Genomic DNA, 16,692 nt, shown 5'->3' on the forward strand with positions numbered 1-16,692 from the left:
GACAACTGGCTGCCTTCATCAGACTACTGAAATTTTGCTAGGGTGACAATTCACTGGCAAATATGAAAGTAGAGGCCAGGAGATGAAGGAGCTCTGAAATCACACAGGAACATTTGTGACATTCTTTCTCCTCTAAATCTTCAACCTTTCTTGTTCCCTAGTTCCTTCCACTTCTTAACCTAGAGGCATAAATTCTGGCCTTTCTGTCTTTACAAAAAAATGTATGTTTTCTCCTTGCCAAGTTGGTATCCTACTAATTGCAAGAACTGTCTATTTTTTCCTTATATTCAATCTTCTGGAAAGAATAGTCATCATTTGCTGTCTCTAATTTCTCACCTCATTTTCACCCTTGCCTCTGTAACCTAATTTCTGACCCCATCAATCTTTGAAACTAGTTAATTTTCAAATGGGCTTCTAGTGTCACCTATATTTAATGAGACCCAAATGATTTCAATGACTATTCCTCATCCTACGTGACATAGCAGTAGCATTTGATAAAGGCATCACTTCTTTCTTGGAATACTTCCTTCACTTTGCTTTTGGAATTCTATACTCACCTGGGTTTCTTCCTGCCCTTTTATGTTGCTTCTTCCCATTCTTCTTGCCAGGTCCCTTCTCACCTCCAAGATGTCTCAACTGTCAAGTGTCCTAAGGACCACTCTGGATTTTGTCTCTTTTACATCTGCACTAACGTTGGTGATCTCATCCTATAACAAGGCTTTAAATATCATCATAAATATCATGGGTGACTATCAATTTATATTTCTAGTTTGGATCTCTCATCCGAATGCCAGACTCAAATACTAACTATTAAACATCTCCATTTGGGTGTCTAACACTAATTTCAATTTAGCATTTGCAAACCAAGTTTTCTGTCTTCTTCACAGCTCACACCATCTCACTTGATGGCAACTCTATCTTTCCATTTGCTTGTGCTAAAAACTTGGAGTTACCGTTACCTCTTCTATTGCCCTCACACTCCACATCTAATCTATTAGCAAATACTGTTTGTTCTTTCTCAGAATACATCCAGACACTCACTACTTCTTTCAGGTTCCACCTCTACTACCTTGTCTAACCACCATCATCTCTCTCTAGGATTATCGCCATGGCTTCACAATGGATTTTTCTGCTTCCAGTCCTTCTCCCATTTAGCCTATTCTCAACACAGCAGCCAAAGTGATCCTGTTAAAATGTGAGTCAGATAACATCAAGTTGCTGCAGAAAGCTCTACAATGATTTCTCCGTTCCGTTCAGTCGCTCAGTCGTGTCCAACTCTTGCGACCCGTGGACTGTACAATGATTTTTCAGTCAGAGTAAAAGCCAAAGATTTTCCAGTGTCCTACAAGATCCTATATGATCAACTAGCTCTTCACTTCCTCTTCCTCATCTCTCCTTTACTGTGCTCTGGCCTCACTGTTCTTCCTTTCTCTCAAACTTGCCAGGCATATTCCAGGCTTGGGGTCTTTGTACTTGTTGTTCTTTCTTTCCTTGATAGGCACTGTTCCCTTGGTATCCACATGACTCACTCCCCTGTCTCCTTTACAAATATAATCTCATTGAGGTCTTTACTGGTCACCTATTCAAAACTGTAAGGCCATCATCCCTGTTACAGTCTTTATTTTCTCATTAACACTGAATATTATTTGTATCCTATATAGTTAATATTTTCATGGGTTATCTCTGCCCTACCTGACTTTATTCCCACTAGAATGTAAATTCCATGAGGGCAGGGATTTTGAGCTGTGTCCTGTCTACTGCCATAACCTCTGGAATAATTTATTTGTCCAACATATAAACAAATATAGGAATGAAATCTCTTGCTTCCCAGACACATACTGTCAACAAGACATTTGGTATGGCAATATATGAGTCACTGCTGCCTCAAACATAAATCTAAAGTCACCATTTCACCCATGGACTGAAAACTTAGTTCCACCCATTATCAGTTAAAAGATTTCATTGAATCTTCAATATCTTTTGAGTTCAAAGATTGAACTGTAGAGTTCAATAATTGTTCCTTCCTTTCCTTCAATCTCCACTATGCTTTCCATCCTGCCTCCTTAAATATCTGTTCATAGTCTCCTTCTGCTTGATGGTACTTATCTCCTGATGTTCATTAATTGATTTCATCTCCTGCTCATCCTTGAAAATTCTGTCCCAATTTCCCCTTGAGAAATTTTCCCCTGCTTATTCCTCTCACCCTACCACCCTACTCCCACATATCCAAACACACAATAACTGAGCACCCCAGGTAGGCATTAACATGACATTTATCACATTGTATTGAATATCTTTTCCGCTTCCCCATAGACTATAAACTGTGCAAAGGCAATAACCACATCTGAATCACCTTTGAAGTCTCACAACTTGGCAGAGAACAAGACTGTGTTCAGTTCAGTTCAGTCACTCAGTTGTGTCCAACTCTTTGCGACCCCATGAATCACAGCACGCCAGGCCTCCCTGTCCATCACCAACTCCCGGAGTTCACTCAAACTCATGTCCATCAAGTCGGTGATACCATCCAGCCATCTCATTCTCTGTCGTCCCCGTCTCCTCCTACCCCCAATCCCTCCCAGCATCAGAGTCTTTTCCAGTGAGTCAACTCCGCATGAGGTGGCCAAAGTATTGGAGTTTCAGCTTCAGCATCAGTCCTTCCAATGAACACTCAGGATTGATCTCCTTCAGAATGGACTGGTTGGACCTCCTTGCAGTACAAGGGACTCTCAAGAGTCTTCTCCAGCACCACAGTTCAAAAGCATCCATTCTTCGGCGATCAGCTTTTTTCACAGTCCAACTCTCACATCCATACATGACCACGGGAAAAACCATAGCCTTGCCTAGACGGACCTTGGTTAGCAAAGTAATGTCTCTGCTTTTTAATATACTATCAAGGTTGGTCATAACTTTCCTTCCAAGGAGTAAGCGTCTTTTAGTTTCATGGCTGCAATCAGCATCTGCAGTGATTTTGGAACACCAAAAAATAAAGTCTGACACTGTTTCCACTGTTTCCCCATCTATTTCCCATGAAGTGATGGGACCAGATGCCATGATCTTTGTTTTCTGAATGTTGAGTTTCAAGCCAACCTTTTCACTCTCCTCTTTCACTTTCATCAAGAGGCTTTTTAGTTCCTCTTCACTTCAATCAATTATGGTAGAATAACAAATAAGTGAACAAATGGACGGAAGAATAAATGAACACAATAAGATCACAAAGGATATTAGAAGTAATGGATTGATATTTTCTTGTATACCTTGAGAGCTTTGCATGTTTTGTCAGAACATTTAGCAATACAGCTTCCAGATGAAAGCCAAAGATTCATGGTAACATAAAACATGTCTTTACTTCTATCACTAGCTAGAAAGCAAATAGACTAACTTAGTTTGACCTGAAATTATCCAGTGAAAACCTCATGTCTATTTTCGTAATAGACATGTCTATTTTCTGGATAAGATGGCCTCATGGCTTTCACAACAAATGAATAGTGAATGTAGAAATGTAATGCAAGCCAACTTGGATTCTTCGTTCTTCACCTTTAAATGGAGTTTAAGATGGTCTTGAATTCTGGCCAGTGTCACAGAGTTATTTCCTTTCTTCCCCTTCATCATTTTTTTTTTTTAAATTTAGATGATTTCACATGAAAAAGTCCAGTATTTAATCAAATTACCATTATAAGCTGTATTTTCATTTAAATGACACTGAGATCAAAAGAGGTAACAGTTCTAGAAATATGCTGCTCTTCCATAATCCCTGTTGCCACCTGTGGAAATCCTACAGAAAACTATCAGTAACTAGGTCTGACACTGTGGCAGTAAAACTCACAGTATCCTCTAAGTAGGTTTGCTATTCATGTTGTTTCCACTCACTGTATTCCATTTTCTGTGAATATTAGTAACTTTCATAATGTGCAGCATTCATATATGTATGCTTTAAAGAATAATACAAAAATATAATGTTACAAATCAAGATCTAAACAGAAAGCTAATTAGAATTTCATTATTAAAAAAGAAGATAAAAAAGAGAAAAAAATTCCCATTATTTTACATAACCAGCATATCAGTATGATTTAGGGAATTGTTATATTTATTGACTATGCTTACCATTATATTAAGTGAAAATGTGATTATATTACATTTTTTCCTTCCATGATGTGAGATGCATAGTTTGTCCCTTGATGTTATTTAGGTTTGGGGCTTTGTTTCTACTGAGTTGGCTTTCAAAAATTATTTTGAGGAAAACAATTTTGACTAAAAAATTTTAATGTGATGTTATCTATGGTTCTCTGAAACATTAAGTTGTCTTAAGAATCTGAAAACATCCTAACTTCTGTCCGTATCATGTGAAAGATGTGTTGTGTGAAAAAGTAAACTACAATGTACCATTGATAGCATGGTAAGAATTTTTCCCAAAGATAATTTTTCTAATTTTTGAATGGCTTCAGCTCCTAAGCAAGGCCGAGGGCATTAATTATAGAGAAGATGCTAGGGAGGAATACTTATGTACCTTTATAGTTACAGAACCTCATTTGGAAGTTAATATCAGGGCTGTCTCCAGTACCATTCATCTGACACTTGGGAAATGAGTTGTCAGTAAAGGTGAAAATATATTAATACTGCAGATCACTTGAAATGGGTGCTCTTATGTGTTTTACCAGAAAATTCTCCCTTCAGTTAACTCAATATCTTTTCTGACACATTTTCGTTGCACTAAAGTGTCTTTTATAGTGTGTCAGAGTTATGAATACTGATAGACCTTCTCCTAAAGTGCCCCTCAAGTTCACTGCCATTTGCTCATTAGGTTTGCTTTTTATTGCATGTCAGAAAGTGCCTTCTTTTAAGCACCTACTAATAAATGGGAATTGATGAGAACCATATCTCCAGAGCAGGCGGTAAATTCAAAGGTCTTAAATGAGGACGTCTGTGAGGCATCTAAGACCAGGACATGTGCCCATGGATCTTGATCTGGCTCATAGGGGATAGTTGATTTGATTTTAAGATTGAAGAGACACACGTTTCTAAGCAGGACTCGAAGTCCTGAAATGGAAACAGTTCATTTTCCCATTGATGAAAGAATATAATAAAGTATCTCTTAAAATATGTCTCCAGAATCATTCCCAATGGCAATTTATTTATATGAGTCACATGTATTGTAACTTTACAGAAAGCATTAATACACTATTTCTGACTCTAACGTAAAACACTAAGGTGAAGGTGGTGGTGTGTAGATGAAGATGCAGAGACAAAGAAAGTGGTGGTGGTTAATAAATGTGGAGGTGGAGGCAGCAGACCACTGTATGTGCCTCTTAGTCATTTGAAGAATCTGAGGGTGAGGTTGTGGCAGAGGAGGCAAGGGGACAGGAGAGAGTGATGACCCTGTCTCAGGTATAGGGTTCTTTTGGGCCGAGCATGGTATGGAGAACCATCCCTTTGCTACCTGCTCTGGGAAACTCTGAAAAGCAAGAGCATCTCTAGAAATTAGGTCTTTAGTACATGGAGATGTTGCTGAGCTGGCTTGGTAAGCTCATATTGAATAGAAAAAAAATTGTGAATTAGGCTGGATGCTGAAATGAAATATAGGGGAAAGTTGGTTATGTGATATGCAGACATGCAGATGACACCACCCTTATGGCAGAAAGCTGAGAAGAACTAAAGAGCCTCTTGATGAAAGTGAAAGAGGAGAGTGAAAAAACTTGCTTAAAACTCAACATTCGGAAAACTAAGATCATGGCATCTGGTCCCATCACTTCATGGGAAATAGATGGGGAAACAGTGGAAACAGTGACAGTTTACTGTTTGGGCTCCAAAATCACTGCAGATGGTGACTGCAGCCATGAAATTAAAAGACACTTGTTCCTTAGAAGAAAACTTATGTCCAACCTAGACAGCATATTAAATGCAGAGACATTATTTTGCCAACAAAGGTCCGTCTAGTCAGGTCTATCATTTTTCCAGTAGTCATGTATGGATATGAGAGTTGGACTCTAAAAAAAGCTGAGCCCTGAAGAATTGATGTTTTTGAACTGTGGTGCTGGAAAAGACTCTTGAGAGTCCCTTGGACTGCAAGGAGATCCAACCAGTACATCCTAAAGGAAATCAGCCCTGAATATTCATTTGAAGGACTGATGTTTTGAAACTGAAACTCCAACACTTTGACCATCTGATGCAAAGAACTAACTCATTTGAAAAGACCCTGATGCTGGGCAAGATTGAAGGTGGGAAGAGAATGGGATGACAGAGGATGAGATGGTTGGATGGCATCACTGACTCAATGAACATGAGTTTGGGTAAACTCCGGGAGTTAGTGATGGACAGGGAGGCCTGGCATGCTGCAGTCTCTGGGGTCACAAACAGTAGAACATGACTGAGTGACTGAACTGAACTGAACTGAACTGGTTATGTGAGTTCCAACTATGGCATGTAATAGCTTGCTGACTCAAAAAAAAAAGGCAGGAAATCAATAAGCCAGAAAATTATTACTATCGAGCAACAACTCATTAGTTAGGAAGGGAAACCTAGAACCTGACAATTTTCCAGAAATTCTGAATCAGTGTTTCTCAATGATTAATATGCCTCTTTCATGATTTAGTTATATCCATAAGTATTTTTTAATGAATCAACTTCAGTTCACTTCAGTCTCTCAGACATGTCTGACTCTTTGTGACAACTGGGACTGTAGCATGCCAGGCTTCCCTGTCCATCACCAGCTCCTGTGGCCTTCTCAAACTCATATCCATTGTGTCGGTGATACCATCCAACCATCTCATCCTCTGCTGTCTCCTACTCCTCCAGTCTTCAATCTTGCCCAGCAGCAGGGTCTTTTCCAATGATTCGGTTCTTCGCATCAGGTGGCCAAAGTATTGGAGTTTCAGCTTTAGTATCATCCTTCCAATGAATATTCAGGACTGATTTCCTTTAGGATGGACTGCAGCCCATTCTAAAGTTCGATCTCTTTGCAGTCCAAGGAACTCTCAAGATTCTTCTCCAACACCACAGTTCAAAAGCATCAATTCTTCAGTGCTCAGCTTTCTTTATAGTCCAACTCTCACAAGACTACTGGAAAAACCATAACTTTGACTAGATGGAACTTTGATGGCGAAGTAATGTCTCTGCTTTTTAATATGCTACCTAGGTTGTCCATATCTTTTCTACCAAGGAGCAAGTGTCTTTTAATTTCATGGCTGCAATCACCATCTGCAGTGATTTTGGAGACCCCAAAAATAAAGTCTGTCACTGTTTCCATTTTTTCCCCATCTGTTTGTCATGAATTGAGGGGGCCAGATGCCACGATCTTAGTTTTCTGAATGTTGAGTGTTAAGTCAACTTTTTCACTCTCCCATTTCACTTTCATCAAGAGGCTTTTTAGTTCTCACTTTCGGCCATTAGAGTGGTGTCATCTGCATATCTGAGGTTACTGCCATTTCTCCTGGCAATCTTGATTCCAGTTTGTGCTTCCTCCCATCCAACATTTCTCATGATGTACTCTGCATATAAGTTAAATAAGCAGGGTGACAATATACATCCTTGATGTACTCCTTTTCCTATTTGGAACCAGTCTGTTGTTCCATGTCCAGTTCTAACTGTTGCTTTTTGACCTGCATACAGATTTCTCAGGAGGCAGTTCAGGTAGTCTGGTATTCCCATCTCTTTAAGAAATTTCCAGTTTGTTGTGATCCACACAGTGAAAGGCTTTGTAATAGTCAATAAAGCGAAAGTAGATGATTTCTGGAACTCTCTTGCTTTTTCAATGATCCAGCAGATGTTGGCAATATAATCGTTGACTCCTCTGCCTTTTCTAAATCCAGCTTGAACATCTGGAATTTCACAGTTCACATATGGTTGAAGCCTGGCTTGGAGAATTTTGAGCATTACTTTGCTAGCATGTGAGATGAGTGCAATTGTGCGGTAGTTTGAGCATTCTTTGGCATTGCCTTTATTTGGGATTGGAATGAAAACTGACCTTTTCCAGTCCTGTGGCCACTGCTGAGTTTTCCAAATTTGCTGGCATATTGAGTGTGGCACTTTCACAGCATCATCTTTTAGGATTTGAAATAGCTCAACTGGAATTCCATCACCTCCACTAGCTTTGTTCATAGTGATGCTTCTAAGGCCCACTTGACTTCCCATTCCAGGATGTCTGGCTCTCGGTGAGTGATCACACCATCATGATTATCTGGGTCATGAAGATCTTTTTTGTTCTGTGTGTTCTTGCCACCTCTTCTTGATATCTGCTTCTTTTAGGTCCACATCATTTCTGTCCTTTATTGAGCCCATCTTTGCATGAAATGTTCCCTTGGTATCTCTAATTTTCTTGAAGAGATCTCTAGTCTTTCCCATTGTATTGTTTTCCTCTATTTCTTGACACTAATCACTGAGGAAGGCTTTCTTCTCTCTTCTTGCTATGCTTTGGAACTCTGCATTCATTTCCTTTTCTCCTTTGCTTTTAGCTTCACTTCTTTTCTCAGCTAATTGTAAGGCCTAGTCAGACAACCATTTTGCCTTTTTGCATTTCTTCTTCTTAGGGATGGTCTTGATCACTGCCTCCTGTACAATGTCACAAACCTCTATCCATAGTTTTTCAGGTACTCTGTCAGATCTAATCCCTTGAATCTATTTGTCACTTCCACTGTATAATTGTAAGGGATTTGATTTAGGTCATACCTGAATGGTTTATTGGTTTCCCCTTCTTTCTTCAATTTAAGTCTGAATTTGGCAATAAGGAGTTCATGATCTGAGCCATAGCCTGCTCCATGTCTTGTTTTTGCTGACTGTATAGAGCATCTCCATCTTTGGCTGCAAAGAATATAATCAATCTGATTTCAGTATTGACCATCTGGTGATGTTCATGTGTAGAGTCTTCTCTTGTGTTGTTGGAAGAGGGTGTTTGCTGTGACCTGTGTGATCTCTGGGCAATACTGTTAGCCTTTGACGTGCATCGTTTTGTAAATCAACTTAGTTATTTTTAAAACTTTGTCTTGCTCTGTGTAATAATATGTGTGGCATATTAGCTTTGTCTTTTCTAATATGTATTAAATATAAAACATAGCTATTAGAATTAAACATTTAGAAATCTCTGGTCTACCTTAAAATTTCTCATGTTTTTCCTTTAGTACAAGTCCTGTGCTTTGGGAACTCTATTCTTTTTTTTTTTTTTAATTTTATTTTATTGGAGGCAAATTACTTTACATTAATATGTTGGTTGGTTTTGCCATACATTGACACGAATCTTCCCCGGGTGTACATGTGTTCCCCCTCTTGAACCCCTCTCCCACCTCCCTCCTCCCCATATCCTCCCTCCAGGTCATCCCTGTGCACCAGCCCCAAGCATCCTGTATCATGCGTCGAACCTGGACTGGTGATTCATTTCACATATGATAATATACATGCTACAATACCATTCTCCCAAATCATCCCACCTTCACCCTCTCCCACAGAGTCCCAAAGACTGTTCTATATGCCTATGTCTCTTTTGCTGTCTCGTATACAGGGTTAAGGTGACCATCTTTCTAAATTCCATATATATGTGTTAGTATACTGTATTGATGTTTTTCTTTCAGGCTGACTTCACTCTGTATAATAGGCTCCAATTTCATCCACCTCATTAGAACTGATTCAAATGCATTCTTTTTGATGGCTGAAAAATACTCCATTGTGTATATGTACCAAAGCTTTCTTATCCATTCATCTGCAGATGGACATCCAGGTTGCTTCCATGTCCTCACTATTATAAACAGTGCTGCAATGAACATTGGAGTACATGTGTTTGTTTCAATTCTGGTTTCCTCGGTGTGTACGCCCAGGAGTGTGATTGCTGTATCATATGGCAGTTCTATTTCCAGTTTTTTGAGGAATCTCCACACTGTTCTCCATAGTGGCTGTACTAGTTTGCATTCCCATCAACAGTGTAAGAGGTGGGAACTCTATTCTAAACAGGAAGAGAGAAATGTCTGTCACAGATTTTGAAGGATCCAATCAGCATGGACCAGGGAAAGAAATGTAATACTGTGTTTTTGCAATTTAAATCCTGCACGCTCTCAGAAGGATTTAAAGGTGACTTAAGACATATAAGCAAAAAGAATGTTAAGATAAAAAATATATAAATATCAGAAACTTGCTGAAAGAGAAAGCAAATATACTGTCCCTTCAGGTTAAAATAGCTACTATGTTGAGTATTAAATTTAGTTCTGTGCCTTCTGGGAAGGTCAGTGTTATATCCAACTTGCTCATGGCTCTGTGACCTCTGTTCACCCTTGTTACCTAAGGGAGAAATACCCATATGGTGAAGTAGAGTATTCTTTTTCTATGTTAAGAAATTTCGAAGTTTCCTAGAATTTCTATTGAAAATTCACATACCCGGCCATCAGTTTCAAACCTGACAGGTTTCACTAACAGATAGAGTGGGAGAGTTGGATCTGTCAAGGTGAGTGGTGTGCGCGGGAGTCAGTTGGTGAGGCTTAATGAGGGACTTGCCTGGAAGAGGTGAGTGTGAATCTGAGGTTTGATGTTATGAATCTGTGGGCAGCCAGCACTGTGATTTCTGTGCCAAATATTCCAGCTGCTTTTGCTATATAACAAACCACTTTTAAACTTAGTAGAATTAAAATAAAAATTATTGTATCTTAAAGTCTGTGAATGAACTGGGGGCACATCTGGGCTGTTTTCACTTGGGGTTTCTCATGCACTTAAGAGCAGCTGTCAGCTTGGTGCAGGGTCATTTGAAACTCAACTGGGCTGGATGTTCAAGATGGCACACTCATTGCTGCTGCTGCTAAGTTGCTTCAGTCGTGTCCGACTCTGTGTGACCCCATAGACGGCAGCCCACCAGGCTCCCCTGTCCCTGGGATTCTCCAGGCAAGAACACTGGAATGGGTTGCCAATTCCTTCCCAATACATGAAAGTGAAGTCACTCAGTCGTGTCCGACTCTTGGCGACCCCATGGACTGCAGCCTACCAGGCTCCTCCGTCCATGGGATTTTCCAGGCAAGAGTGCTAGAGTGGTGTGCCATTGGCACACTCATTGGCTAGCTATTAATATTGGCCATTGGCCTGAAGTTTTGGTGGGCTGGAGCATCTAGACATGCTTTTGTCATGTGGCTCCAGTTTCTCACAGTGTAGAGACTTAGTTCTGAGAGAAAATGTCTCAACAGCAAACTCTCCAAAAAGCAGGAAGCATAAGCTTCCAGGCTACTTAAGAGTTATGCTCAAAACTGGCATACTACCACTTCTTCTGTGCCCTATTGAAGAGAAAAATCACAGGGTTCATTCAGATTCAGAGAAGTTGGAGATACAAACTCTTAATGGGAAATTGGGAAGGTCACATGTCTGGATGTGAGAGCTGGACTGTGAAGAAAGGTGAGCGCCGAAGAATTGATGCTTTTGAACTGTGGTGTTGGAGAAGACTCTTGAGAGTCCCTTGTACTGCAAGGAGATCCAACCAGTCCATTCTAAAGGAGATCAATCCTGGGTGTTCATTGGAAGGACTGATGCTGAAGCTGAAACTCCAATACTTTGGCCACCTCATGCGAAGTGTTGACTCACTGGAAAAGAGTTCGATGCTAGGAAAGGTTGGGGGAGGGAGGAGAAGGGGACGACTGAGAATGAGATGGCTGGATAGCATCACCGACTCGATGGGGGTGAGTTTGAGTGAACTCTGGGAGTTGGTGATGGACAGGGAGGCCTGGCCTGCTGTGATTCATGGGGTCGCGGAGAGTCGGACACGACTGCGTGACTGAACTGACTGACTGACTGACTGACTGACAATATAGAAGAGTATATGAAATGGAGAATATTATGTGACTATCTTTGGAAAATATAATCTACCACATCCTCCAAAATGCTTCTGCAATCTGGAATCAAGGCAGATTAAAGAAAAACCACCAACACAGGAATAATCTGGGTTGGGGTATAGTATTTTAGGTGTTGTATAAAGTTGCACAGGCAATGAACAAAGTTGTGGTGACTTCAGGGTGATTTGATTATACAATGGGGTGACAAGAAAGTGTCCTAGATGGAATTTCTCCTGGCTACGCACTTTGTTAGTTCTGTAGCCCTGGCATAGTACCTAGGCCTTATATCTTTGTATTGGTAACAATAATTCAGAGTTGCATGATCTATGAGAGGCCTTCTCATTTTTAATAATTAGTGAATAAGTGAACTTAATGGTCACTTGCCTGCTGTGGGTCAGAGGGAATGATGTGATGAATGAACTGCTCATAAATTAAAAGAACACATTTGGAGCAGGGTTGGCTTTTCTCAGAATAAACTGGAGAAGGCAATGGCAAGCCACTCCAGTACTATTGCCTAGAAAATCCCATGGATGTAAGTTGACATTAAATACTGAAGAGAAAGTTATCGATAGTATTGATTGTTAGATTATTCCTTTGTCTCTATAGTCCTAAGAAGGCATTACCTAGTGATCTTCAATAACAGGCAAACATTTAAGTTGTTTTTTCTTTTTTATGTTTTTCACTCTAACCTAAACTCCAGGAAATAATTTCTGGTCTTCTAACCCTAACCTAGACAGCATATTAAAAAGCAGAGACATTACTTTGCCAACAAAGGTCCATCTAGTCAAGGCTATGGTTTTACCAGTGGTCATGTATGGATGTGAGAATTGGACTATAAAGAAAGCTGAGGGTTGAAGAATTAATGCTTTTGAACTGTGGTGTTGGAGAAGACTCTTGAGAGTCCCTTGGACTGCAAGGAGATCCAACCAGTCCATCCTAAAGGAGATCAGTCCTGGGTGTTCATTGGAAGGAGTGATGTTGAAGCTGAAACTCCAATACTTTGGCCACCTGATGCAAAGAGCTGGCTCATTTGAAAAGACCCTGATACTAGGAAAGATTGAAGGCAGGAGGAGAAGGGGACAACAGAGGATGAGATGGTTGGATGGCATCACCAACTCGATGGACATGGGTTTGGGTGGACTCCGGGAGTTGGTGATGGACACGGAGGCCTGGCGTGCTGCAGTTCATGGGGTTGCAAAGAGTCAGACACAACTGAGTGACTGAACTGAACTGATGATTAATTAGTTGGTTCATTTGACTTATGAATAAATATGACAAACCAATAATAGATGCTTTTGAAATGTGGTGCTGGAGAAGACTCTCAAGAGTCCCTTGGACAGTAAAGAGATCAAACCTGTCAATCTTAAAGGAAATCAACCCTGAATATTCAGTGGAAGGACTGATGCTGAAGCTGAAGCTCCAATAAATACTGCCACCACCGGATGCAAAGAGCTGACTCATTGGGAAAGACCCTGATCCTGGGAAAGACTGAAGGCAGGAGGAGAAGAGGGTGCAGAGGATGAGATGGTTGGATGGCATCACCGACTCAATGGACATGAATTTGAGCAGACTCTGGCAAATAGTGAAGGATGGGGAAACCTGGCGTGCTGCAGTCCATGGGGTTGCAAAGAGTAGACACAACTGCACAACCAAATAATACCTGAAATAGTGTAAAAATCGATCGTTAAAACATACTAGAACTGCTAGATTTCAGGCTCAGAAGTTCTTTTTTTCTCAGCAACAGAGACATCAGTGGTTTAAGGATGGGGGTTCTTACATGTCAGAAGCAAGGTCCTGGAGCAACACCCCACTGTGTGCAGCTGATGGCAGGGCAGGGCATGGCAGGAGACTTCCTTCCAGTGGCAGAAGGAAGTTACCAGTTAAAGAAGGAATTGATGGCAGGCTGTCTCATCAATTACCAGGGTAACCAGCAGAGGAGCGCGCCCCTCATGGACACTTTGATAAGTTATCAAGTGGCTAAAGTTAGAACAATCATTAGCTGGGGCCTGGGACAAGCATGTAAGGTCAGTCAGGTGAGTCGGATGTAGGCGAAGCAGGGACTGGTTGCATTTAGCAGATACAGAAGTTCTTATTTATTTACACAGACAAAATTGTAGGCATGTCTTTGTTACTTCTTAAAGCACATAAGGGCTTTCCTGGTGGCTCAGATGGTAAAGAATCTGCCTGCAATGCAGGAGACCTGGGTTTGATCGCTGGGTTGGGAAAATCCACCCGAGAAGAGAATGGCAACCTGCTCCAGTATTCTTAACTAGATAATTCCATGGACAGAGGAGCCTGGCAAGCTACAGTCCATGTGGTCACAAACAGTCAGACACAACTGAGTGACTAATACAAACAAAGAACATACGGAAATGAGAAGAAAGATGAGAAGGAAAGGACTTTTAGAATCTTTCTGTATTTTTCTGGGCTCTTTAATATAAGTCGCCTAACTCACTCATCCATAACTGAAGCATTCTCTGGCAGAATTTCCATTCATCCTGAGGTATGACTGAAAATTATGAGTTGACAATGCAAGTTTAAACTTTGACATATGCCCTTTGGTTTTGTTATTGATTTTGTCTTGTTATTACTCTTTTTGTCTTAAGTTTAAAAGATGAAATTGTAAGATACATCTCTAGACCTTTCAATCTTGGAATTCCAAGGAGACATTAGAAAATTGCTTTACCATTCTTGAGGAATAATAATTACGTTGATGGTGGCACAATGAATAGAATGATTTATTGATAAAATATTGTAGATGTGAGGAAATTTTATTTACTCTTCTAAGATATCTTACCTGAAGTGGTATCCATGATGATAATGCTATTAAAAGGTGAAATGTTTTGAAATTTCTTTTCCTGATATATGTATATATGTGTATGTGCAAGAGGGAGAAGGTAGGTGATATATGAGAAGAGGGCCCACTGATTAAGGATACATGCTGCTGCTGCTGCTAAGTTGCTTGAGTCGTGTCCAACTCAGCGACCCCAGAGACGGCAGCCCACCAGGCTCCCCTGTCCCTGGGATTCTCCAGGCAAGAACACTGGAGTGGGTTACCATTTCCTTCTCCAATTCATGAAAGTGAAGTTGCTCAGTTGTGTCTGACTCTTTGCGACCCCATGGCCTGCAGCCTACCAGGCTCCTCTGTCCATGGGATTTTCCAGGCAAGAGTACTGGAGTGGGGTGCCATTGCCTTCTCCTAAGGAAACATCAGTTCAGTTCAGTTCAGTTCAGTCACTTAGTCGTGTCTGACTCTTTGCGACCCCATGAACCACAGCACGCCAGGCCTCCCTGTCCATCACCAACTCCTGGAGTTCACTCAAACTCATGTCCATTGAGCCGGTGATGCCATCCAGCCATCTCATTCTCTGCCGTCCCCGTCTTCTCCTACCCCCAATCCCTCCCAGCATCAGAGTCTTTTCCAGTGAGTCAACTCGTCGCATGAGGTGGCCAAAGTATTGAAGTTTCAGCTTTAGCATCAGTCCTTCCAATGAACACCCAGGATTGATCTCCTTTAGAATGGACTGGTTGGATCTCCTTGCAGTCCAAGGGACTCTCAAGAGTCTTCTCCAGCACCACAGTTCAAAAGCATCAATTCTTCGGCGATCAGCCTTCTTCACAGTCCAACTCTCACATCCATACATGACCACTGGAAAAACCATAGCCTTGACTAGACGGACCTTGGTTGGCAAAGTAATGTCTCTGCTTTTTAATATGCTATCTAGGCTGGTCATAACTTTCCTTCCAAGGAGCAAGCATCTTTTAATTTCATGGCTGCAATCAGCATCCGAAGTGATCTTGGAGCCCAAAAAGATAAAGTCTGACACTGTTTCCACTGTTTCCCCATCTATTTCCCATGAAGGGATGGGACCAGATGCCATGATGTTGGTTTTCTGAATGTTGAGCTTCAAGCCAACCTTTCCACTCTCCTCTTTCACTTTCATCATAAGGCCTTTGAGTTCCTCTTCACTTTCTGCCATAAGGGTGGTGTCATCTGCATATCCAAAGTTATTGATATTTCTCCCGGCAATCTTGATTCCAGCTTGTGCTTCTTCCAGCCCAGCATGCCTCATGATGTACTCTGCATATAAGTTAAATAAGCAGGGTGACAATATACAACCTTGACGTACTCCTTTTCCTATCTGGAACCAGTCTGTTGTTCCATGTCCAGTTCTAACTGTTGCTTCCTGACCTGCATACAGGTTTCTCAAGAGGCAGGTCAGGTGGTCTGGGATTCCCATCTCTTTCAGAATTTTCCACAGTTTATTGTGATCCACGCAGTCAAAGGATTTGGCATAGTCAATGAAGCAGAAATAGATGTTTTTCTGGAACTCTCTTGCTTTCTCCATGATCCAGCGGATGTTGGCAATTTGATCTCCGGTGCCTCTGCCTTTTCTAAAACCAGCTTGAACATCTGGAAGCTCATGATTCACATATTGATGAAGCCTAGCTTGGAGAATTTTGAGCATGACTTTACTAGCGTGTGAGATGAGTGAAATTGTGCCGTAGTTTGAGCATTCTTTGGCATTGCCTTTCTTTGGGATTGGAATGAAGACTGACCTTTTCCAGTCCTGTGGCCACTGCTGAGTTTTCCAAATTTGCTGGCATATTGAGTGCAGCACTTTCACAGCATCATCTTTCAGGATTTGAAATAACTCAACTGGAATTCCATCACCTCCACTAGCTTTGTTTGTAGTGATGCTCTCTAAGGCTCACTTGACTTCACATTCCAAGATGTCTGGTTCCAGGTGAGTGATCACACCATCATGATTATCTTCATCATGAAGATCTTTTTTGTACAGTTCTTCTGTGTATTCTTGCCACCTCTTCTTAATATCTTCTGCTTCTGTTAGGTCCATACCATTTCTGTCCTTTATCGAGCCCATCTTTGCATGAAATGTTCCCTTGA

The sequence above is a fragment of the Moschus berezovskii genome, chromosome 9, assembly GCF_049115385.1.
Source record: "Moschus berezovskii isolate FMDL1 chromosome 9, NW_MosBer_1.0, whole genome shotgun sequence".
NCBI classification, from domain to species: Eukaryota; Metazoa; Chordata; class Mammalia; order Artiodactyla; family Moschidae; genus Moschus; species Moschus berezovskii.